Source organism: Leopardus geoffroyi, chromosome X (assembly GCF_018350155.1).
Source record: "Leopardus geoffroyi isolate Oge1 chromosome X, O.geoffroyi_Oge1_pat1.0, whole genome shotgun sequence".
NCBI lineage: Eukaryota > Metazoa > Chordata > Mammalia > Carnivora > Felidae > Leopardus > Leopardus geoffroyi.
In genome coordinates this window covers 100357251-100383623 of record NC_059343.1, presented here as the reverse complement: position 1 = coordinate 100383623, position 26373 = coordinate 100357251, and the positions used below count along the sequence as shown (strand labels likewise).

Below are 26373 nucleotides of genomic sequence, written 5' to 3'. Positions count from 1 at the left end.
AAGCAGTGGGTAGCTATCAAGAGTCATGAGAAATAAAATTGGAAGGCTGTGGGGATATATTTTGTATAGACGTTGTTTGTGTGACTTATCATACATATCTGCCCAAAACCACATATACACATGGAGGGGGCTTAGTTGGGTTGTATTCTGTACCTAGCCTTGGGATTAGAACTGGCCCTTCTGTTCCTGATGCCAAGAGGGATTAGCTTGCCTCACCTCCTTGAGCCAGACCAGGCTGGCCCCCTGGAATGGATCAGGGAAGAAAGAGGAATAAGCAGATGCCCAGGCTCCTGAGACTGTGAGCTACAATAAGAGAAACAGAAAAACCAGCTCGCTCGGGACTGCACATTGGCAAACTTAATGACTAACCAGAGATCACACACAGGTAGTGCATATATTGCCCTGGAGGCAATAGCTAGTTGGAAGTCTCACCTGAGGGAAGGACATTCAGCCCAGGACTCTGAATGGGGACTCCAACCGGGCTGGTCGCTGTGAGGCTTCCCCAGCCAGAAGGGTGGGTGTTGTAAGTACCCAATTTGATGTATTAAGCCTTCTTTGTTCTTCTGTATGCTTCCCTCCCTATTTGTTTACTATAATTGTTTAATTCCTTATATTCCCTTTCCCTTGTAATTAAAAAGTTTTCCTCCACTAAACTGAATGGATCTATGGTGAAATACTATTATTCAGAACAGGATACAAAGTCATGGGAGGCCTTAGAACCAGATAAAGGTCCTCATTTAGTTTTTGTAGTCACTGGGAATCTCCACATGTTGAAAAGGTGAGTGGAACAGTGAAAAGGGTATACTGGTCTGGCACTGATATGCAGGGTATTTGTTATTGGTGCATGGCCTTCAAAGTTAAAATGCCAATTTTTTTCATCTTATTAGGTGTGAGGCCATGGACAAGATATGTAACCTCTCTGAGACGCAGGATTTTTAATCTCTAAAATGTGCATAGTAATATATACTCCATCAGGTTGTTAGGAGAATCAAATGAGATAATCTACATGAAGTGCATTAGTATACTGCCTATCACACACTATACAATAAACAGTGGCGATTTCTGCTAATAACCATCATTACCTTTCCCAACAACAAATGGACTATGGAAAGTAATTAGGAAGCTGAGACAGTAATCTAGAAGTAAACTATTATTTAAACCTAGATAAAGTCAAACTCAGGTCATTTGCTAAGGTCACAAAAGCAGTAACTTCAAATACATTCCAAGGAGAGACTCAACAGGATTTGGGGACAGATGACACATGAAAGTTGAAGAAAAAAGGAATGAGAAAGAAGATTCCAAGGCCTAGGAGCTGTGGGATGACAGAACCACATACAACCAATAAAAATGGAGAAGGAAAGAAGAAAGAGAAGGTTGTTTGGGTGATAGAAAACATAATGAATTTCTTTAGTAAAATATTAATTTTGAGGTGATTGAAATATACCCAAGTGATTATCTCCCCCTCCATTTTGACAACACTGTACTAATGTCCATAAGACAGGACTGGAAAGGTGGATTTGGAAAGTAACTACAATGAGATTGTATTTGAAGCCAGACAGGAGATAAACTTGCCAGGAGAATGAATATTCAAGAAGGAGAATAAGAGGCAAAGACCAAAGTAGCGAGAAACAATGAAAATTATGGAATAAGGTAAAGGAAAGTGTAGGAAGTGTCAAACAGGTGGGGAGAGAGAATAAGTAGTTACACTACTGTGCAAGGAAAAGAATTCAAATGAATCACAGAAGTGAATGCCCAAGCTAACACTGGAAGTGTCTTAAAAAAAGATATGCTTATCGGTCTGTAATAATTTATGGTTCACTGGCAATTCAAAATGGAAGTATCACTTAATACATTCATTTATTCAAAAAGCATCTACCAGGGTTCTACAAGGGATGACATTAAGTGATTCAGGAAACAAAATAAAGTACACAAAGTCTGTCCCCACGGTGGGGGTTAAGAGATACATTAATACCTGTATTTACAAATATTTAAATCATAACACCAGAGTTAATTAGTCATTTGAGACAATAGTTGTCACAAGGTAATATGTAACTATGTGTCAGCTAACTGCTAACAGTTCAGACAAGAAAATAATTGGATCTAGAGTGATCAAGAAAGGCTTCCTGGACGAGGTGAACTTTAACTGGGATTTTTTTAACCACGATTTATAAACAAAAATTGAAACAAAACTCTGATACTTTAAACTATTAATCTTTGCTATAAAATTTATCTAGAAGGGTGTGTCCTGAATATTGATCACCTGTGAGTCTACAGAACGAGAAGCTTCTCCAAACTGATGTTCCTACAACTTTCTCAGTATGGTAGGGATCTTCCTGAGCAGTTTAGGAACTCTAATTAGAATCTTACAACTGTTATGAATGCAATGTCCCAAGTCCTAGAAAACACACTAGGAAGAAAATCTTCATAAATAGAAGATGGGCCTTGCCTTTTTCCACCTATTTCCTGAGTTTCATGTTTTTATATACAAGGCAAAGCTAGAAATCATTAAATGTCAAAGGGCGACCAGGGAAATAAAATCATCAGGTAATGACCTGCTGTGGTTGAGGAGCCTTGCATTCAGGGAATGGAAATACATATTGCAAAAAATTAAACACTAATGTAATTTTTTAAATCCTGATCCTCCAGGAGAACTGACAAAGGGAGCGAAGAGGCAGAAAGAAAAGGTCTGGGTTCATTTGGCCTGCAGGAATATCAGCTTTGAATATGCTTTCCTGGTAAAGTCTGATATTACGATGCAGGAAATGGTTTTTAAATGATACATATGTCTCATTCTATACAGCACAGAGCTGCTGACTATGTCTGAAGTAGAAAGGAAAAGTGGCCATGTCCCCAAGAAGGCACTGCCCTTTGAGGAGAATATGAGGGTTATTGTCCTTTTGCATTTCCCAAAGTCAAGCCGGTGAAATTTCCCACAGCAATAACAGGACCACTTTGCAGAAAAAGGAACAGCAGGAAAGTCTGTGCTAACTAGAAGCACTTCACATTAAGGCAACATGATGTGTGATTTCTTTTTCTTTACAAGAGATTAATTGGAGCATTTATTAGATTTGTAAAAGTACTCATTGCTGCAAATGAATAACAAAAAATAATAATAATGGTAAGAATAAATTTCTTAAAAGCAAAAGACAAAAATGTTCCATGGCAACTAGCCACGTGGAATTCACTTGGGGCAATTATACAAAGTGAAATCTGCAGGTGTAGACAAAAAGGGATAGTGATAGGCTTTATATTTTTCGGTAAATATCACAAACTGTGAAGTAGGTGAAGAAGGCTATTCCTTAGGCAAACCAGCAGGGCTCCACAGTCTGGAAAGAAGCTATGCTAACAGCAAAAAGTCAGGTGGACTAAGGGAAAGGAAAGGTCATGGCAAAGACAGAATAAAGGGAAAAATCAGAGCCAAGACCAAATTGGTGAAGGGCGTCAGGAGAGCTAAATTCATAGATAGGTGGAATTTCCTAAGTATTCTTACGAAGCCCCCATTCCTCCTTCTTGCTTCCCTTTGGAGGATTCCAGAGCAGGCATTTTGTGACATCTAAGACAACATGTAAAAAAAATATATGGTAAGTTAAAAGGGATATATGTACTCAGGAAATATTTCTGATTTTTAATACTGGTCTTGCAGAACCAATGTCCTGATCTTTACATGCAAACTGAGATCAGTGGTGGGGATTTCAAACCAGATAATAAGGGCCAAAAGCAGAAAGGCTAAATTAGAATAATACAAATCTCTCACACCAGAGACAAAGAACTGAGTGTTTGTGGGGAGCAGTGGGAGGGTCTGCAGTCCCAGATTATAAATCTCTGTCGCTGAATCACCCAACTGGTGAGTTTTAGCTTCTTTGCCCAAAGTCTCTTTCAATTTCCAGACTATTACAATCTTGTAGAATTCCTTGAGAGGGTTAGAAAAAGCTTTAATAGGGGCTCCTGGGTGGCGCAGTCGGTTAAGCGTCCGACTTCAGCCAGGTCATGATCTCGCGGTCCGTGAGTTCGAGCCCCGCGTCAGGCTCTGGGCTGATGGCTCAGAGCCTGGAGCCTGTTTCCAATTCTGTGTCTCCCTCTCTCTCTGCCCCTCCCCTGTTCATGCTCTGTCTCTCTCTGTCCCAAAAATAAATAAACGTTGGAAAAAAAAAAAAGCTTTAATATTTGAAAACTTGCTTCTGCTGGAATTTATACATTTTATAGTTGCCTATCAATATCTGAGCTTCCACACAGGAGTTTAGGGTAGGTCAACTTCTTTATTCACAGAACAAGCCAGTTTGAACTAGCATCTACTATGTTCACAGTACTGTGAAAGAATATAAAGGAAATTAAAAACAGAAACAGAATGGTAATAGGAATCATAATATAATGTGTTATTCAGTAAAAAACCACTTCCCGTCTGAATTTGACCACCCAAAGCCTTTTATTTTTTTAATGTTTATTTATTTTGAGACAGAGAGAGAGAGAGCGAGCAGGGGAGGGACAGAGAGAAAGGGAGAGAGAGAATCCCAAGCAGGTTCCCTTGGGAAGTAGGAAGCTTAATGGACTGAGCCACCCAGGTGCCCCAAGGGCAACATTTCTGAAAAAGTGTTGTATGTAATATTAATTGATGTTTCATGAAAAAGTTTTGTGGTCAATTAAGTTGGCTTAAAGAAGGTTAAAGATAACCAAATGAGCCACCCAGGTGCCCCACCCAAAGCCTTTTCATCCTTCAAGGCCATTGTAGGCTCTGACACACAGCCTGAAAAGTTCCCCAATCCCCACTGTAACAATGGATATAAATGCAAATGATATAATTAGAGGAGGAATCATTTTCAACTGGGGTGATGACAGAATGCTACAGAGATGGCAAGCAGGAGGAATCATCCCATGGAGCATAAAATCTTCTGGGAAAAGAGGTACGTGGGTAGTTTTAAAAACAGAAATTCTAAACTGGTAATTTCTTTGATTTGTTTTTAGTCACACTAATTTACTTGGAAATTTAAAACAACAGTAAAGACATGACATTTTCATGTTTATCAAAGAGGAGCATCGGTTAGAAAATAAAAATCTTTCCCTGGATCGAAGAGATCATATACACTACATTTTCTGAACAAACTAGAATCCTGTTTTCTTACAACTGTTAAGTCGTGTGCCATTTTTGACTAATACCATTTAGAGGAGAAAACATAGGAGGTTGGAGATGACCACATCCTGCCATCAAATAATGACAAGGGGCATCACTGGCACGAGAGGAAGACTTCAGAAAGAATGCTTATATTGACTTTACCTTGGAATTTAACTCTATAAATGAGATCTCAGAGGTGAATTAACAATCATCCAGACACCAGGAAGACTATCCACAGCAAAACTGATAAATGATTCCTCTGTTGTAAAACAGAGGCCTCAAAAAAGCATGAGCAATTTAGTTAAACTTGTCAAAATGTTTAGTTTTTCCCTCTTCCAGGCATGTAGTTGTACATCCTGCCTTCCTTGTGGTTCCCGGTGATTCCAAATGACCACTTCTGTGCAAAGAGTTGTGAATGGACATGATACATGCCAATTTTGAACCAGACGACTGTCATTGTAAGAACCTTCAGAAGTCTCTTCGTTGTTCCCTATATTTGCACCTCCATCACCCAAAGTCACAGAGTGAGGGTGATGGCAACACAGAGCAGAAACCCCAAAGGCCTGAAATGGATGTGTAGCATGGGAATCCAGGAAATAAAGCTTTCATGTTTGAAACCACTAAGATTTCAGAGTCCTTTGTTCTTGCAGCATAACCTAGCTTATCCTGACTAATACACCTTGGTTTACTATAATCAACATAGTTTATGTCCCTTAAATTGTTCTGACGCACATTTCAAAGTTTAGAATTTAACTGATACTAGCAATTAACATTCTTCCAACAATAAAATAATAGAGAAGAACAAACTTGTATTTAATTATTGAGACTAGGAAGAGAGAAAAAGAACATGCAAAAAAAAAGTATATATATCAGTAAATACAGTAGTTCCAACATAAGAAGAGACAAATTTTGAAACACTTTCAGGTGGCAGAACAGACTCTTACCATCCATTCCTATAAGGGAAATCCATTAGATACAAAGGGAAATGTCTTGAGAAACTAAAATAGTAGACCACACACAAGATGGCACACTAAAAATAGACCATCCTTAAGACAGTAATGGGAATTCCTCAGAGGGGAAAATGAGAGGTAAAGAGAATTCAATAAACACACACACATGAGTCATTCTAAAGCTAACACAGTAACACTTCTTATGTGAAAAGCACTTTACATTACATGAAGCTCTTTCATGTGTATTTCCTCATTTGAGGCTCACAATTACCCAATGAGATGAGCAGGGCAGGGATTATCATCTACATTTCATGGATGAAAATGAATAGGCCCAGGTACATTGTGAATTGTTCAAGATCAAATAGCTAACACACAACAAAGGTGGGTTTAGAACCTATGTGTCTTAACTCCCAGTCTATCCCTTTTGGATATCACATGTATTGTTAATAAAACCCATGCAGTCACTTACTTTATAAAAATCACTCTGCCAGAATCAAAATCATAATGTCAGCTTCCTGAAATCACTTGCGATCTAAGTGTAAGATTTATTTGATTAATTACTATCTGAGAAATAGGTATAATAGCCATTCTGTTCAAAGATGAGACACTTACACCTAAGATTCTGTACACTATGCATTAAACATGCCATCCTGTTCATTCATTTCTCAGCTGATGATGGTTCTGGATGTAAATCAGCACCATGCTTTTTCAGATCCAACAGATGTTTCTGGGTTTTTATTTTTATACTTTTTTTCTCACTTGAGATATTACATAGAGTAAGCAGGCACAGCATGTATGGACAGAGAGCTTAAGCAGGGTATGAAGATTATTACCAAGAGTCCTACAAAATGGGGCTCTCTATAGTATGGGGATATAATCCTTCATTTTCCTTTACACATATACTCTTTGAAGGTGTTTTATCCCACTATTGCCACCTAGATACTAAAAATATTAGACATATAGATGGGTCTTCTTTCCTACACCACGGGTCAGGTACTACCTATAGAGTTCCATATTTTTAGCACTCAGTAAAAGTCTTTACCATAGTGATTGCTATAGAAACTGATTGCATAAATTTAAAAAAAAAATTTTTTTAACGTTTATTTATTTTTGAGACAGGGAGAGACAGCATGAACGGGGGAAGGTCAGAGAGAGAGGGAGACACAGAATCTGAAACAGGCTCCAGGCTCTGAGCTGTCAGCACAGAGCCTGACGCAGGGCTCAAACTCACGGACCGTGAGATCATGACCTGAGCCGAAGTCGGATGCTTAACCGACTGAGCCACCCAGGTGCCCCTGATTGCATAAATTTAAATAGACTCCACAATAGTCCTCACATTGAGGAAGCACTGCCAACATTGCCAACCATTAGGTACTCAAAAATCAGACACAGAGTAGGATAAAACAAGTCACACTGCATGCAGATGCATAAAGAAAATGCAGCTTATTAATTTATTCCATAATTGATCTGATAGTGTGCATAAACTCTCACAAAGTTGATCATTCAATAGAAGAGAAAAAATTATCTAGTTTGTTCATTTTAGTCTAATCTAATAATTTAAACTCTTAATTCAGTCTTTAAAATGCGCTCTCCATCCTACTGCTCATCCCCAAGATGGCACCTGGGCTTTATGATCGGTTCAATCTGACACCTCAGAAGATTAAGTATAAAAAAAAACTATTTGCTAGTATGCTTATATTCCAAACTGAGGCTCGTGAATAACCAATGCAAAAATTTCAAAGAATATCCACCTCTGGCACCACTGAGTTGATGCTGACGATGGATTGGAAAATGGAAAGTAATGATCTCTTTCAGAAAGATCGTTGATTTCTAGTAACATTTCTCTTCCTTCTCCCCATAAGAGAAGGGAGTTGGTGTTTTCCTCTTAGCTCAACTCAAGTGAGAGGGTCCTCAAGAAGAACATTCAGAGAGCTTACTTTGCATCCCCTGCAAATTAGGGGTCACAAGAAGCTAGTGTCTACTTGGAAATCTAAAGGGCAACAGGTTGCAGCTGGCTAGCTGCTCTAAGAATAGAGTGAAGAGAAGATGGCACACTAACACTAGCCTACAGTCTAACAATCTGTCCACATTAACTTTGCATTGTATTGCTTTTAGACATGAAGCTCTTTCCTGTTGCTCCTGTAACAATTACCATAAACTGAGGGCCCTAAACCAAAGTCAGAAGTCTAAAATTAGTTTTACAGGGCTAAAAAAGGTGTTTGCAAAACTGGTTCCTTTGGAAGGCTTAAAGAGAGAATCCATTCTTGTCCATTCGTACTTCTAGAGAGGGTGAACATTCCTTGGCTATGGCCACAGCACCTGAATCTCTACTTCCACTGTTACATTGCCTTCTCTGCCCTTTGACCTCTAGCCTCCCTATTATAAGAACCCTTGTAATGATACAGAGAACTCCTTGATAACCCAGGATAATCTCCTCATCTCAAAATCCCTAATCACATCTGCAAAGTCTCTTTTATCAAGTAAGGTACCATATTCACAGGTTCCAGAAGACTGGGACACTAAAACCTTTGGGAAATTATTATTCAACCTACCATAGATCAGAAGTGAGCTTCCTTAAATACTCCATCACAAAAGGGCAATGGGACCTCAGCACAAGTGAATGAAGGGGTTTTTTGTTTTGTTTTATTTGGTTTGGGTTTTTTGTTTTTGTTTTTGTTTTTGTTTTTGTTTTCTAAATCAGAATTAGGAGTTGGTTGAGTGGGAGGGACTTCTTTAATAGCAATCCAGAAGACAAACATTAACTTTGTTAAGGAATCTAGAAGTAGAGATCACCAAATAACTCAAAACAGAATACAGTAACAGAAAAACAAATCAGGAGTAAGGTTTAAACACCTGCCGAATAGGTACATTAAAGTCAAACCACAGAAAGGCCTTTCAGATAAGCCTTTTCTCATTCCTTATGTATCATCCTTCCACCCACCACTTCCCAAAGAGTTCAAAAATGTGGCTCAGAAATTGGGAGAAGGAGGAGCACAACGAGGAGATGTGAAGGTGAAAATATGTTCCTTGTCTACTACAGTTAAGTCTGAAACTGACCATGCTCAGAGATGGAATGAGTTTTAACTTCAAAATGAAGTTCACAATATTGACTAGTACATAGGACTTGGCATTTTAATTACTGAAATGAGACTATTCTTGTGGCCAAATGTGACCAGGGGATTTTTAATTATCCCAGAACTATAGAAGCTTCCAGTACATCACTCAGTGGCAAAGAAAGAACAAACCATGATGCAGGTTTGAGTATGCAGAGAGGGGGATGGAAAGAATACAACTGCTTTATGAACTCAATTCACTGACTTCCACTTTTCCCATGTAACCATTACATAAGCTTATAGCAGGAGAAAATGAGAGGGAAACTCACAATCACTCACAGCTACTTATAACTCTCCTCTGACTTCCTCATTCCTTGGGTCTGTGTGGCAATGGGCCTTGCCCACCTGGTGACGGTTCACTCTGTTAGCATTTGCTGGTGAATTCTAAGCTGTTTTCTTTTAGTATAGTCAAGGCCCAATGGTCCTCACTCCTGGTTAGGCTCCACCATAGCACTTGTTAGCACAACGTTTGGCTTAACATTTGGTCCTCAATCCAGACCGGCCACCCCACAATGCTCGTCTAGGTAGCTACTTAACTACCAACATTAAACCCACTCTGGCCAACTTCCCAGTCAGACTCTCAGCTAACTTCCATATACTCCTCCTCCCAGTGGGTTATAAAGGAACTTCTGGTTCCAACTCCACAAAGGAACAGAGAACAACCCTGGAGCAAGACTAGCTACAAAATCCAGAAGACTGAGTGCAAAATGTAAATGTGGGAACACTTTATTCAAAAATTAAGAATTTCAAGGTGATGAGCAGTCCATTAAGGCAAGTACAGGGCCACCCTAAACAATGGGCCCTTTGTCACTGCCCAGGGGCACTCAATTATTTCTGTCTAACCACACTATACCGCCAGTTTTACATTAGTGTGTCCTTTCCCAAACAAAGAAGTGAAAGGCAACGTAATATCAGGGAAGAACAGGGAGAAGGGAGTTAAAGATATCAGCTAAATGTTCTTAAACTATTATCCTGAGCTTTATATAGCTTTAATAGCTCTTTATAGCTTTTGGGTTTGCAACATGCTTTTATATCTATTACTTCATTTGTTCTTTGTGGCATCTTTGGACAGTGGAAAGCAGGAGTCTCATTTTACATTTGAGGAATTGAAGGCTACAGAAGGTAAAGGATTCATCCCATGAATATACAGTCAAGAAGTCAGAATGAGGGGCACCTGGGTGGCTCAATTGGTTAAGCATCGTACTCTTAATTTCAGCTCAGGTCATGATTTTGCAGTTTGTGGGTCTGAGCCCTGCATCAGTCTCTGTGCACAGCATGGACCCTGCTCAGGATTCTCTCTCTCCCTGCCCCTCCCCCACTCGTATTCACACTCTTTCTTTCTCTCAAAAAAAAATAAATAAACTTAAAAAAAAAAAGAATTATACAGAGGCCCACACTGGCCTGTCTCCAAATGTACTAAATCACATACTTTACATTATTTAATCAAAAGAGTCATAAGATTCTTGTTATAAAAAGTAGAAACTAGGCCTGTGTTTCCAAAAGGTCCAAAGTGGATGTCCATGTGATTTGCTAAACTTACTTCCTCTCTCATCACTACTCCTCTGTTTTGCAAGGCCAGTCTCCACCACACCACCAGCCTCCCCCCCCGCCACTCCCCCCAACACACAGTGTCACAGAGCAAGTTAGAGACTTGGTCAGCCACAGTTCAACTGCCAGTCAGTGTGGCTATCAGACAGCAGATTAAAAGGGACTAGGGGAACCCCGATTGAATATTAGGTGGGGGGAGAAGGAAGTACAGAAAGATATTACTTGTTAATAAATACCCTTTCCACTGAAGAACTGATAACTGAAAATCTCCTGTGAGAGGCTTTCTTTTGGGCTTTGTCAGCTTTTTCACATGCAAATGACTTAGGAGAGGGGCAGGTTAAATCGTAAAGTTATTCACACTCTACTATGAATTCCTACTTTGGATTCCTTACTAAAAACAAGTTTTGTGAGGATACAGAAAGCATGTGGGGTCTCCAAAGAAGCTAAGGAGACGGACCATCCAGTGAGAAAAATCGCAGAGACCAGAGGACCTTCTATATCTACTCCCCAAATATGCCTGTTGCCCTTATTTCTCACATAAATACTGTTGGACCTTTTGAAAAACAGGGGCCTTAGCCGCTCTAGCCCCTAAGTAGTCAAAATTCCATATAAAACTTCTGACTCCTCAAAAGCATAACTACTAACAGCCTATTGTTGAACAGAAGTCTTACTAACAACAAACAGTTAATACATATATGTAGGTTATAGGAATGATATATTGTACTCTTAAAGTAAGCCAGAGAAAAAATATTAAAATCATAAAGAAAATACATTTACAATACTGTAAAAAAATCCACATCTAAGTGGACCCACACAGTTCAGACTCATATTGTTCAAAGGTCAACTGTACATCCCAAGTGACAGGAATACAGATATTTAAGAAACTAACCATTCCTGCTGGGAGAATGTGGCTTAACACGCTTTTTCCTCACAATTAATTAATTCCCTTCTGCCTAATTGAAAAGGAATGCTTGTAACCCTGATACCCCTAAATTATTAGGGCAATTTTAAGGGCTCTTTCTAGAAGTTCCATTTAGATGTACTCACATTTCTTAAAGGGCCTAAAGCTCTGGAAAGGAATCCCACTTCTATGGAGATGGAAAAAAAATCAATACGGGTTTACAAAATATAAAGTCAAAATTGCACATAAAAGGCTCTCTCCAGAACCAAGTTTTTTAGGATAAATGTATACTTAACAAGAAGAGCATTCAGATATCTCTGAGGTAATAGTTGTAGTTTGCTCAGATGCTTAGAAAATTAAAACGGTATGGGCCAAGAACGCCAACTTTCTGATTTACAATGCAGTATCACTGAATTAATAAAACCCTGATATCCCTAGCATTCCAGAAGACTCAACAAAAACGTGATATACAACTAAAACAGGTGAGGAATTTTTTTAAAAGGCTGTAACATTTTAAGCACTCTTCCCTAGAATAACTGTCAGAGTACAAAGCACGTCAGTACAGAGCTCGTTGAAAAAGATGCTAAAAGGCTCTTTCTCTGCTGTCTGGCAGCCATATTTGACTAACTACCACTCTAGCCCCCAGTTTTTTTTTAAACAACTACTACCTACACAATTCTTTTCCCCAGAAACAATTACCCTTTCTCCTCTCCTGGCACTAATCTCAAGTGTCTGCAGTATATAGTTCAGGGATAAAAGCAATCCAACTCTGCAGGTAAATTCACTATCTCGCCAGAAAGAGGCACCTAGGGACAAGCAGATAAGAGAAGTCAGTGTCCTTATCTACAGCAGGAAGTCTTGTAAAGCCACAGATTTCAGAAAACTGCCTGAGCCACACAGTTCCATCCTTTGAGGCCACAGCCCAAGAGCACCTAGTACAAAAATAGACACATTCAGCCATCCCCACCGTTATAGGCCAAACACCCCCAAAGAATGACTGACTCATAATTACCAGTGGAACTTTAAAAAGGCAATTTGAGAGCGAAGAGTTAAGATGGTTGCCTGGGAAGTTGAGGTCATTAGTAATAAGAACCCCTTTTTCTACTATATTCTTTATTCCCCCACTAGGAACATCACCTCCCTGAGAACACAAAGTAAATTTTATTCATTGCACAGGATCTGACACCCAATAGGTAATCAGGAAATCAACTAATGATTATAAAGTCCAGTCTCTGTACCTCTGTGTCTTAGAGTTGACAGCTTCCCACAGCCCCCTTTCATCCAGTGGAAGAAAGAGATGTTTACAGTTTCAAGGTAACTTCAGAGTACTTTCGTTACACGTTCACCTTTGCTTCCACAAATGAAGAAAAAATTCTAAGAGACTGAAGTGGGAACCATGTTTGGATGCTCTCTCCCTCAAAGCACCCTGTCATGGCATCAAGACCTCAGAGGAGGGGCGTCTGGGTGGCTCAGTCGGTTAAGCATCCAACTTCCCCGCAGGTCGTGATCACATGGCTAGTGAGTTCAAGCCCCACGTCAGGCTCTGTGCTGACAGTTCAGAGCCTGGAGCCTGCTTCTGGTTCTGTGTCTCCCCTTTTCTCGACCTCTCTGCTGCTTGCACTCTCTCTCTCCCAAAAATAAACCTTAAAAATGATTTAAAAAAAAGACCTCAGAGGAAAATATGTGCCCAGAGGTCTACAAAGATGCTAAATCCTAGAGGCTCTAAAACTCAGCAAAAATCCATGGAAGCCACAGTGGACCTTACCTTCAAGAGATGATGCAGGCTTGGATGAGGAGTGGGTCAGTGTATGTATGAGGAGTACATCAGTACAAACAAAAGATCAACGTCCTTCCTGCATGTCCTGTTTGGCGCTAGACTCTCAGGACCATAACACAATGTAGGAGGGTAAAGTGATAGGAAAAAGACCAATAATAATTTAGACTGAATTTCCAACCAGCCTGATAAACTGGATGCTCAGAATAGATTAAATTTGACTTACAGGAAACACATAAAATATATCTTGTACAACTGAGTTTATGAAATTAAGTTCATGGTCACTATACTACCTTGCCTCCTTTCCTCACACCCACCAGAGATACAGAGCCACAGAGAGCCTCAAAGATACAGGCTCTAGACCCTGAGGAGTTGACCAAGATGCCTCATGCATCTCTGGCAAATTCGCAAGAAAAAATACTGAGCTCCAAAAACCAGTCACTTCAGGCAGGTGAAATCAGCATGCTGAATAGGCAGGTACAATGTGGGCCCTTCTTAATCTTTACCAGTATGGCTTATGCTTTAGGGTTATACTCACAGTCGTCTCACTCAGGTACTAACGCAAGGGGTAGTGAGTACGCAGGATTCTCCAACTGAGTATTAGAAGAAAACAGCTAGATTAACTGAGATACTCTTGAGGTAGAGCTGATTGTAAAACACCCAACTGGGGGACTATGCAGACTTTATACAATCACCTGTATGTTTGCTGCACTCCTGGGTCTGCTACAGAAATCACAGGCAATCAAATTAACACATGTTTTACAATGTGCACCAATGAATTCCCAAGCTTCCAGCACAGCCTGATTAGTATTAACAACAAATCAAGGGAAAGAAGGATTAAGGGATAAACTATTCAGTCACCATGGTATGAATTAAATAGGTTCAGTGGTGACTAAACCCTAGCTTATGTGGTTCCATACAAGCAATACCCTTCTCCCTCCCTCTGGTGATCTCCATCTACCAAACCCTAGCTCCAGCCCTTAACTTCTATGTGAATTCTCAACTACTATGTGGAGGTTATCCACCCAATCAAAGCCTAGCATAAAAACAATATTCTACAGAAGTGCCTGGCTGGCTCAGTCAGTAGAGCATGTGATTCTTGAACTCAGGGTTCTAAGTTTGAGCCCCATGTAATAACAACAACAACAACAACAACAAAAGGAATATACTACAAATCACTAACTACTTCAAGCCATGGAAAGTAGGACTTAGTAACTGAAAATAAAGCTCCTTAGTCAGAAGGACAGGAGCCTATATTTCTTTTGTATCATCTTAGTTAGTGGCTATTAAAACTGAATTTCATGCATAAGCAAAATTTCCACAAAAAGACTCTGAAGATCTGATAAAAGTTTCTAAGTTTTTTTTTTTTAATTTGGCCAAGAAGACATTTTAAAAACAAATAGCAGATTTCTACTTCATATAAAGGTAAACTAGGTATTAAGGACAATCTTTCCCCCAAAACAACCAGGAAACCTGGCATAAATATTTGAACAGTCATCTCTAAGTTGGAGAATTAACAAGGTGGTTAAAACTTGTAGAATAAAGATATAAAAGGAGAAGAAAAACAAGACAGGTGACCTGGACCTTTCATTCTGGAACACACAGCTTAGAAGCTGAAAACTAAATAATACACTTGAAAATCTGAAGAGGTTGTGGGACAAAAACTAAAGTCCAGAGACTACTGTGGAGGAGGTAGTGCATGCTGATAAAAGCTTTAGGTTGGGGCCACAAAGGTTTAAATCCTAGGAATAAGGGATGAATTTATAAATAGACCAAATCACTCAGAATGTATGCCTACTAGTCACTGAAATTGGATTAAGATGATCCAGGACTGTGAGTTCCGATAGCCATCTGTTAGCTAAAAAGCGTGGGGTGGGAGGAGGGGTGCCTAAGGAAGATACTGTCATTTCAGGGCTCAAATGCTTTCTATAGTTTCTTAATGTCTATTTTTAATTAATTTTTTAAATGTTTATTTATTTCTAAGAGAGAGAGAGAGAGACAGAGTGTGAGCGGGGGAGGGGCAGAGAGCGAGGGAGACACAGAATCTGAAGCAGGCTCCAGGCTCTGAACTGTCAGCATAGAGCCTGACACAGGGCTCCAACCTACAAGCCATGAGATCATGACCTGAGCTGAAGTCAGACGCTTAACCAACTGAGCCACCCAGGCACTCCTTCTACAGTTTTTTATGTACAATATCCATCACTAAATCAAAGAACAGTACACAGATGAGGAAAAAATATAAAAAAATGATAGAGAAAATAAAAAGAAATATCAGAAAATAAAATTAATGGAGATATCAGACACAGATCTTTTTAATAAGCATGGTGAATATATTCAATGAAATAAAAGAAAAATGCCAAGAATGTTTGGAGAAAACTAGAAAGCATAAAAAATAAAATTTCTAAAACTAAAAACACAGCAACCATAATTACAAATTCATATGATGAATTTAATAGTAAATGACAATATATCTGAAAAGAAATTCAGTAAACTATAAAATAGGTCATTAAAAAATAGGCAAAAAGAACCATGAAGAGACAAAAGAGTGGGAAAAAAATAAAGTAAGTCTCAAGAGGGGAAGAGAAAATAAAGAATAGAGGAGATATGACTGAACACATTCTGAAACTAGAGAAAGACATCAAATAAATGATTCAAAATGCCCTATGAATTTGAAACAGGAAATATAATAATTAAAACCACTCATAGTAAAACTGATGAAAAAAATCTTAAAGGAAATCAGAATACTAAAAACTATGAAATTGTATATATTAAAATGGTTTAAAAAGTTTTATCTCAAGAAATAAAAAAAGAAGAATAGATGATGTCCAGCATGTTAATAATCATATTTGCTGCTTACCTCAACAAAGACAACAAAATCTAGAGAAAAGCAAACAGTAATCTCAAAATGCCAAAAGAAAATAATTATAAACCCAAACCAAAATTGGTTTTTCACCACCCAGACTTACACTGAGGGAAATACTAAAAGGATGCTCTTCAGGAAGAAGGAAAATAATCCCAGATACAAACACAGAAATAAAGGAAGAAAGGAGGAGATGGGAAAGCAGAAATTTTGGGGTAAATCCAGAGGACTATTGACTGTAAACAACAACAATGATAATAATATCTGATTGAGTTTAAAATATTTCTGAATTTAGGAGCACCTGGGTGGCTCAGTCAGTTAAGCATCTGACTTCAGCTCAGGTCATGATCTCACAGTGAGTTCAAGCCCCACATGGGGCTCTGTGTTGACAGCTCAGAGCCTGGAGCCTGCTTCAGATTCTATGACTCCCTCTCTCTCTGCCCCTCCCATGCTCATGCTCTGTCTCTGTCTCTCAAAAATAAATAAACATTAAAATTAAAAATATATACATTTCTGAATTTAAAACACACAATTCAAACAGCACACAAGTTGGAAAATAATAAATGGAGTTATTATATTTGAAGGTCAGAAGAAACCATGGATAGATGCTGTAATATCTAGGGTAGCCATTAACAAAATAATTAAAAAGTATATAGTGAGCATGCAAAAGAAAATGGAAAAAATAAAAAATACAAATGGATAGTAAATCCAAAAGAAAGCAAGATAAGAAAGAAGACAAGAACTTAAAATGGATGGAAGACATTGGATGGATTGAGGAATATAGATTTAAATGAAAATATATGTACTGATTATAGAGAATCTAAACAAACAAGATATTCCAGCTAAACAATTGTCAAACTAAATACAAATATATATGCTTCTTAAAGGAAACACATCTTAAATAGAAGAAAACAGAAAGTTGAAAGTAAAAAGATGAAAAAGATATGCCATGCACACTTAAAACAAAAGGAAGCTGACACAGCTAGTCTACTATAATACTATGTAAAACTCAGGGGAGTAAACTTAAAGGAAAGAACTAACGCCAAACACAGAGAGGGATGCTTCATTACAATAAAGGAGTCAATCCATTAAGAAGATAACACAGTTCTAAACTCATAGGAACCATTAGCATAGCTTCAAAATATGGAAGGAAAATTTCACAGTATTGAAAATGGAAAAAAAGGTGGTCAAAAGGCACAGATTTCCTGTTAGAAGAGAAATAAATAATAGGGATGTAATAGATAACAGTATGGCTATAGTTAACACTGCTGAATGGTACATTAAAAGAGTAAACATGAAAAGTTCCAGGTCACAAAAAATATTTCTTTTCCTTTTCTTTTTGTGTATCTACATGAGATAATGGATGTGACCTAAACTTGTGGATTTCACAATATATGTAAGACAAGTCATTATGCTGTACACTGTAAGCTTATACAAATGCTGTATTCTATTATATATCAATAAAACTGTGGGAAAAATATAAAACCACGCACACACACACACACACACACACAGAATGGAAATGGACAAATTCACATCCATAGTGGGAGATTTTAAACACAATTATCTCGCTTACTGATAAATAAGAAAACAAATAAAATAGAGACATTATAAATAAAATTGTTAACAAATTACACCGAATTAGTACATATAAACAGCACAACGAACTAAAGAGTTATGTGGAATTTTACAAAATTATACCAAAAATGACCATAAAGCTTTAAATTACATAGAACATGCTCTCTGCCCACAGTGGAATTAATCTAGAAAACAACAAAATGTAACTGTAAAAACCCTTACGTGTATTGAAACTAAGTTATACAGTTCAAAATAACCATGGGGCAAAAAAGAAATCTCAGTGAAATCTTTAATATTTTGAACTACATAATCATGAAAATAAGCTATATTAAAAGTTGAGGTTTAGAGAAAATTTTATAATCTTAAATGCATAACTTAGGGGAAAAAAAGGCTGAAAAATCAATGATGGAGGTAAAGAGCTAACAAACAATGGCCCACAGGCCAGTCACCTGTTTTTCTTAACATTCTTAGGAAAATACAGTCAAGCTCACTTGTTTAAGTATTGCCTATAGGTGCCTTTGAAATACAATAGAAGAGATGAGTAATTGTGAAAAAGACTGTATTGGTCACAAGCCTAAAATATCTACTATTTGGAGCTTTAAAAAAAGGTGATCTGATCTAGTCATTTCTCTCAAGAAGTTTTAAAAAAAGTCACGAAAATATTAAACAAGAAGAAAATTTAGTTAAAATTGAAGGGAAGCAAAATACATGAATCTGAAATATGCCACTTTAGCATGTGGATTATTTGGGGCTGAGAGCAATCAAGACCACGTACACTCAAAAACTTTTACCTCTCCCTTAACGACCTAAAAGAATTTAGATACGGTCTTTGCCCCCCAGAAAGAGAGCTATTACCAGAGAAAACTTTGATATGAATGTCTATCTGTATGTCAAGGCAAACATCTAATCACTAAACATATGCTCTTCTTATGCTTCTGTGAATTGCCCTCCTACTCTTTGGAGCAAAGAGCCCCTTTCCCATTGCTTAACTCAGGATGGCATATAAGGCTGTAACTGATTGTCATGAGACATCATATTTTTATGAAGCTCCCATATATACAAAACTAAATTTGTATTTCTCCCATTAAACCTGTCTTATATCAATTTAATTATTACACAAGCCAAATAATCTAGAAGTATAGAGGAAAAATTGTTCCTAACCTGCAAAATAGACAGATTTTTACCTAACTTTAAACTATAAAAGGAAGGGTGCCTGGGTGGCTCAGTCGATTAAACATCTGACTCTTGACTTTGGATGAGGTCATGATCTCATGGTCATGGAATCCAGGCCCCCACCCCACCCTGGGCATTCAGCCTCCTTAAGATTCTCTCTCTCTCCCTCTGTCTCTCACCACCCCCCACACTCTCTTTCTCAAAATAAAAAAGATTTAAAAAATCTATTAAAGGAATTGAATTTGTAATTATGTTCCCACCAAGAAACCTCCAGGCTCAGGAACCTTTCCTGGAGAATTTTACCAAACATTTAAGGATTCATAAATATATCATATCAGCAATCTTTAACTCTTACACAGCTTACATTTAAAAAGAGGGAGCTCTTTTCCTCCCTCACTGCTTGAAGCTTGGCCACCATCACGAATAACACACTAACTATCCAGATCAGAAAGTTCAAGACCAACCGACTACATCACCAGAAACAGATGGTCATTGATGTTCTTCACCTCAGAAAGGCAACAGTACCTAAAACAGAATATTCAGGAAAAAACTAACCAGAATGTAGAAGACTACACCAGATATCATCTTTGTATTTGAATCAGAACCCATTTTGGTGGTGGGAAGACAACTGGCTTTGCCATGATTTATGATTCCATGGATGATGCAAAGAAAAATGAACCCAAACATAGACTTCCAAGACATGGCCTGTATGAAAAGAAAAAGAGCTCAAGAAAACAGAGAAAGGAACACAAGAGCAGAATAAAGAAAGTCAGGGGGACTGTGAAAGCCCATGTTGGTGCCAATAAAAAGTAAGCTGGAGATTGGACAACAGGAAGAGTAAAGATTCTGTAGTGACTTTTTCTGCAGAGACTGTGCAGATTTTTCATCAGAGGATTAATAAACTAAGAAGTTAAAAAATAATAACAATAAAAAGAGAGAAAAGCTCAATTACCTAATGAAATCACCATACTTTCAGCACCAATACCTGACCAAAACCAAAAATTATGAAAGATGATTATATGCCAATATCATTCAAGAACATAAGTGCAAAACTTTAAACAAAAAGTTACAAACTGAATCCTATATCGTGTAAAACGGACCATGGCAAGTTTATTCCAAGTATAGAAGATCTTTTTTAAGATTGATTTTAGGGGCGCCTGGGTGGCGCAGTCGGTTGAGCGTCCGACTTCAGCCAGGTCACGATCTCGCGGTCCATGAGTTCGAGCCCCGCGTTGGGCTCTGGGCTGATGGCTCAGAGCCTGGAGCCTGTTTCCGATTCTGTGTCTCCCTCTCTCTCTGCCCCTCCCCCGTTCATGCTGTCTCTCTCTGTCCCAAAGATAAATAAACGTTGAAAAAAAAATTTTTTAAAAATAAAAAAAAAAAGATTGATTTTAGAACTTTACTTACCACATTAACAGAAGAAAGGTTAAAAAAATAACAATCAACCATTTTAGGAAATGTAAAGAAAGCATTTGATAATATCCAGCACATAATTTTGATAAAAACCTCTTGGCAAATTAGGAACAGAAGTAAATATGTGATATGATTCGATAAATAGCATCCAAAAGAAAATCATATGTAATGGTGAAATAATGGCCATTTGGTCCCTAAACTAAAAATCAGATAAAGATTTCACTCTCATTTCTATTTCATCATTGCCCTAGAGGTCCTAATGAATGCAATTAGATGGGTGTTAAAATATTATCAATTAAATTATTAATTTAATAGGTCAGTAAACAATCAATTGTATTTTATTCTAGGAGAAAGCAAATTGGGAAAGAAAACTTATATTGTTTATAAATAACATCAGCATAATAATATCGAAGAACAAATTTGAGAAAAGTTGTGTAAAGCCTCTATACTGAAAATTAAAATATATTGATGGCAAAAATTAAAGAAAACATAAGGAGATTGAGAGATCTATTATGTTCATGGACTGTAAAACTTCAAAATATCAATTCTACAGATCCACAGGCAGAAGACTTACATCATCTACTCTATTTAGGGGCACCTGGGTGGCTCAGTCAGTTATGCAACTCCTGGTTTTAGCTCAGGTCATAATCTCACAATTCATGGGTTTGAGCTGGCAGTATGGAGCCTGCTTGAGATATTCATTCTCTCTCTCTCTCTCTGTCCCACCCTTGCTCATGCTGTCTCTGTCTCTCTCAAAATAAATTTAAAAATTTTAAAAAATTTAATTAAAAAACAGTAAGGACTTACTGTATTTAAAGATACAATTCTTAAGTCATGTGGTTATTGGAAAAATAGACAAATCAATAGATAGAATAAAAAGTCCAGAAACAGACCCATACAATATATGGTAAATTGATTTTCAAAAAGGCATCAAAACAATTCAATTAGGGAAAAGAAAGGCTTTTCAACATCTAAGAATTACAGGACAATTGTGTTTTTAATATGAACCCTTTATCCAATAGTACTGGAACAACTGGACATTCATAGCCAACATCCCCACAAAAAGAATCTAGACACAAACATTACACCCTTCACAAAATTTAATTCAAACTGCATCACAGAACCAAATGCAAAATAAAAAATTATAAAATGTGTACATCATAGGAGAAATCTAGACGACTTTGACTGTGGTGATAGATATTGAATAACACCGAAGGCACAATCCATGAAAGAAAGAAGGGAGAAGCTAGACTTCAGCAACATTAAAAACTTCTGCTCTGTGAAAGTCAATGTCAAGTGAATGAGGAAACAAGCCATAGACTAGGAGAAAATATTTGCAAAATACATATCTGACAATGAACTGTTATCCAGAATATTCCAGAAACTCCTAAAACTCAATAATGAGAAAACAATCTGATTAAAAAACTAGCCAGGGGCGCCTGGGTGGCTTGGTCGGTTAAGCGGCCAACTTCGGCTCGGGTCATGATCTCGCGGTCCGTGAGTTCAAGCCCCGCGTCAGGCTCTGTGCTGACAGCTCAGAGCCTGGAGCCTGTTTCAGATTCTGTGTCTCCCTCTCTCTCTGACCCTCCCCCGTTCATGCTCTGTCTCTCTCTGTCTCAAAAATAAATAAACGTTAAAAAAAATTTTTTTTTTAAAAACTAGCCAAACACTGTGCAGACATTCCACCAAAGAAAATATACAGTTGGCAAACAGGCACACGAAAAGATGCTCAACACGATATGCCATCAGGGAATTACAGATTAAAACACTGAGATTCCACTACACACCTATTAGAATGGCCAATGTCTGGAACGTTGACAACACCAAATGTTGGCAAAGATGAAGAGCAACATTAATTCTCATTCACTATTGATAGCAATGCAAAATGGAATGCCCACATAGTAACATACTTTGCAGTCCTACAAAACTAAACATACTCTTACCATATGATCCATCAAATGCATTCCTTGATGTTTGCCCAAAAGAGTAGAAAAATTAGGTCCACACAAAACATTACATACAGATGTTTATAGCAGCTTTATCAGTAATTGACAAAATGTAGAAGCAACTAAGATGTCCTTCAGTAGGTGAACAAATAAATGTGGTGCATCCGGACAATGGAATATTATTCGACACTAAAAATCAATTAGTTATCATGCTATGAAAAAACATGGAGGAACCTTAAATGCATATTACTAAGTGAAAGAAGCTTATCTGAAAAGGCTACATACACTATGATTTCAACTATATATGACATCCTAAAAAAGACAAAACTTTGAACACTTTCTACTGAAAGATCAGTGGTTTCCAGTTAAGGAAAGAGGGAAGGATGATTATACAGAGGATTTTTGGCAAAGTAAAACCATTCAGCATATGAAAATGGTGGATTTGGGGGCACCCGGGTGGTTCAGTCGGTTAAGCGTCCGACTTTTGATCTCAGGTCAGGTCGTGATCTCATGGTTTGTGAGCTCAAGCCCCGCATTGGGCTCTGCACTGACAGTGCAGAGCCTGCTTGGGATTCTCTCTCTCCCTGTCTCTATCCCTCCCCAACTGAACTTTAAAAAATAAATAAAATAAAATGGTGGATTTGTGTCATTATAAATCTGTCAAAACTCATAAAATATACAACACCAAGAATGAAACCTAATGTAAACTATGTACCTTGGGTAATAATGATTTATCAATGTAAGTTCATCAATTGTAACAAATGTGCCACCCTGGTGTAGTCTGTTTCTGATAATGGAGGAGTTGGTGATATGAGGGGGCAGGGGTTCTTTCCACCCAATTTTGCTATGAATCTAAACCTGCTTGAGAAAAATAAAATCTATTAAATTGTGGGGGAGAAAGAAGCTTGCTCTCTACCTGACACTGGACACAGAATTTGGAGGAGGCAGTGGTCAGGTGAACAGGTAGTACTTCCTGCTCACTTTGGCTGGAAGTCTAAAACTTCTCTTAGAAAAAAAAACTACTAACCAAAACAAACAAAGAAAAAAAAAAGATGGGTCATAGGTGGAGATCAAGGGTGCATTTTACGGAGATGAGCACTGAATAATGTAGAGAAGTGTTGAATCATATCGTACACCTGAAACTAATGTTAACACTGTATTTTAATTATAACTGCATAAACATTTTTTAGAAATTATTAATATTGAAAGAAAATAAACATTGATTTCTACATCCCATTATACACAAAAATTTAATTGATGTATAATAGATCTAAGCATGAAAGCTAAAACTGTAAAGCTTTTAGAAATATGCACAGGTAGGGGCGCCTGGGTGGCGCAGTCGGTTAAGCGTCCGACTTCAGCCAGGTCATGATCTCACGGTCCGTGAGTTCGAGCCCCATGTCGGGCTCTGGGCTGATGGCTCAGAGCCTGGAGCCTGTTTCCGATTCTGTGTCTCCCTCTCTCTCTGCCCCTCCCCCATTCATGCTCTGTCTCTCTCTGTCCCAAAAATAAATAAACGTTGAAAAAAAAAAAAAGAAATATGCACAGGTAAATGTCTTCATTACCTTTGGTGAACACATTTTCATAGGTGGAACACAGAAATAGTAAACATAAAAGAAATTGATGGAGGCGCCTGGGTGGCTCAGTCGGTTGAGCATCTGACTTGATTTCAGCTCAGGTCATGATCTCATGGCTCATAGGATCAAGACCCACATTGGGCTCCACACTGGGTGTGGAGCATGCTTAAAATTCTCTCTCTCCCCACCTCTGCCCCTCACCCCTGCTCGTGCTCTTTCTCTCTCTCTCAAAAAAAAATAAAAACCCACAAAGAAATATTGAAGAATTATTCTTTATCAAAATTAACTTCTCTGTGAAAATAGGCCATTAAATGAATAAAGAGAAAAGCCACAGAATGGGAAAATGTTTTCAAATATATATATCCAAAACACTTGCGTCCAGAACTTAGAACTTCTACCTACAATTAAAAAATAAAATAAAATAAATGATCCACTAAAAATTAGCCAAAGAGAAAGACAGTTCAAAAACGAAGGTATATGAATAGCCAGTGAGCACATGCAGAGGTGCTCAACACCATTAATCATCAGAGAAATACAAATTAAAATCAAAATGAGAGAATACTTCATAGCCATAAAAATGATTAAAGCAAAAAGACTAACACTAGATATGGGTGAGGTTGTTGAGATTCTTAAGGAAAAGACATGAACTTGACTCACCATTTTATCCCATGTAATGACTATTATACTTCTGAATAGGATAGTATTAAACAAATATTCAATGAATACATGGACTGATGAGTAGGAGGGAAAAAAGATGACAGGAGACAGCAGGAGATGAGGGGAAAATAATTAGAATCAGGTAGTTTTTTATTTGAGTAAAATCATCCAGCCTTTAAACTGCATTATTTTAAAAGCAAATTTGAAAAATCACATGAATATCAAATCAATCCCTCTGTAATAAAATCCAAATTTTTTCAAAAATTAATTACAACACAAAAAAGCAAGAGGTCCTTTTTTATAACCAACTTAGCAGGATCTGAAACACACAAAAAAATTATATATTCCATAAGGAACCAAGACCAACAAAAAGACTGAATTGTCAATTCTGACCCACTCTAAAAATGTATTAGTATACCTCACTGTTTCAATAAGTTCTTCTTAGGAAATTCTCTGTTTATTAAACACATTCAGACATCACTATTAATAATCAAGGCCCAAGTGTATTCAATTCTGTGTTTACCCAATGCTCCTTAAATGAGCCCTATTATACATTTAGGTTCCAAATCACACAGGATTCAGTTTAGTTCTAAAAACCATTTGAGTTACAAATTTGTATTTTCTAGGCAATTCAGACTATCTAAATATAAAATGATACATTCATAACAGAAAAGTATGCTGGTCATCTCATTAAACCTGGTCTATGTTGAATGAGACCAGGTATGTTGCCTTGCACTCCCGTTCACCTTTCAGCAAATTGCCATGTTCCTTTAAATTCTCAGCACTGTATCCATTCCTGTTCTACCTACAGGTGAAATCTGGAACTAATCTTGTTACCATGGGTAACAAGTCTCACATAGCAGCCACGGACACCTGTATATCCTGTATATCCATTATATTCTTCTAAACGATTGACATCATGTAAGGTTAACATGTTAACATAAGAGCCTAAAAACCTATCATACCAGAAAGGCTTACCCTCCAAAAATTCTGGGAAGTCAGAGAAACAGATCATCACATTGGATTCATACTGATTAAAAATTCCCCATGTACCCTATCATCAGAATGTTGCCTTGATTCTCAGGGATCCCCATGGATGGTCACTAGATTACCTCTTTTAGCACTTTGTGCCCAAGACCTTTGTTCTTACTTTTTCCCAATAAAAATGTTTCCAACTATCAAATCTTTATCGTTTCTTCTCTGCTAGATTACATGCTGTATAACATGATCAAGAAATTGATGAAGCAGAAGAACCGTTAACCAGGTTGCCTTTCCCCTTACGGGAAATATTTGCAACTGTCACAAGGGGCCTCTAGAAACAACCAGAACACACAACAGACTGAAGGTACTAGCCACTACACAAATCCGGGGTCCAGTATTGGCCTCCACAATGCCAGTTAGTCCACCCCTCAACTCACCTCCACTTAGAATTCCTACACCACAGTGTAAGAGGCCCCTTCGAGATAAGTCAACATTGTCTGCTTGCCTTCAACATTTTGAGGAGGAAGGAACCATACCGCCCTGACATTTTTCGCAAAGAAAGAAGTCAGCATTCAGAACTATGTGAGAAGCCTCTGTATTTCGCACCGTGACCATGCATTAAAGAGCTAACTCATCAGGCCTAGGTTATCCAAATGCTGCACAATCCGAAAGTCTTCAGGATGACCCTTGATAGCCTTCTGGGAGATTACCTCCAAACACTTGGAACATACTTTCTGTGAGAGTATCTTTGTAAAGCTAGGTCCTTGTTCCACACCAGACACAATATGCTAACAC

The 26373-nt window shown here is 37.9% G+C and overlaps 1 pseudogene; it reads left to right on the top strand.

Moving 5' to 3' along the window:
- The window catches only part of LOC123594440, a 36304-nt pseudogene extending 16403 nt beyond the window's left edge, over positions 1 to 19901 (top strand).
- The last annotated feature ends 6472 nt before the right edge of the window (positions 19902 to 26373 follow it).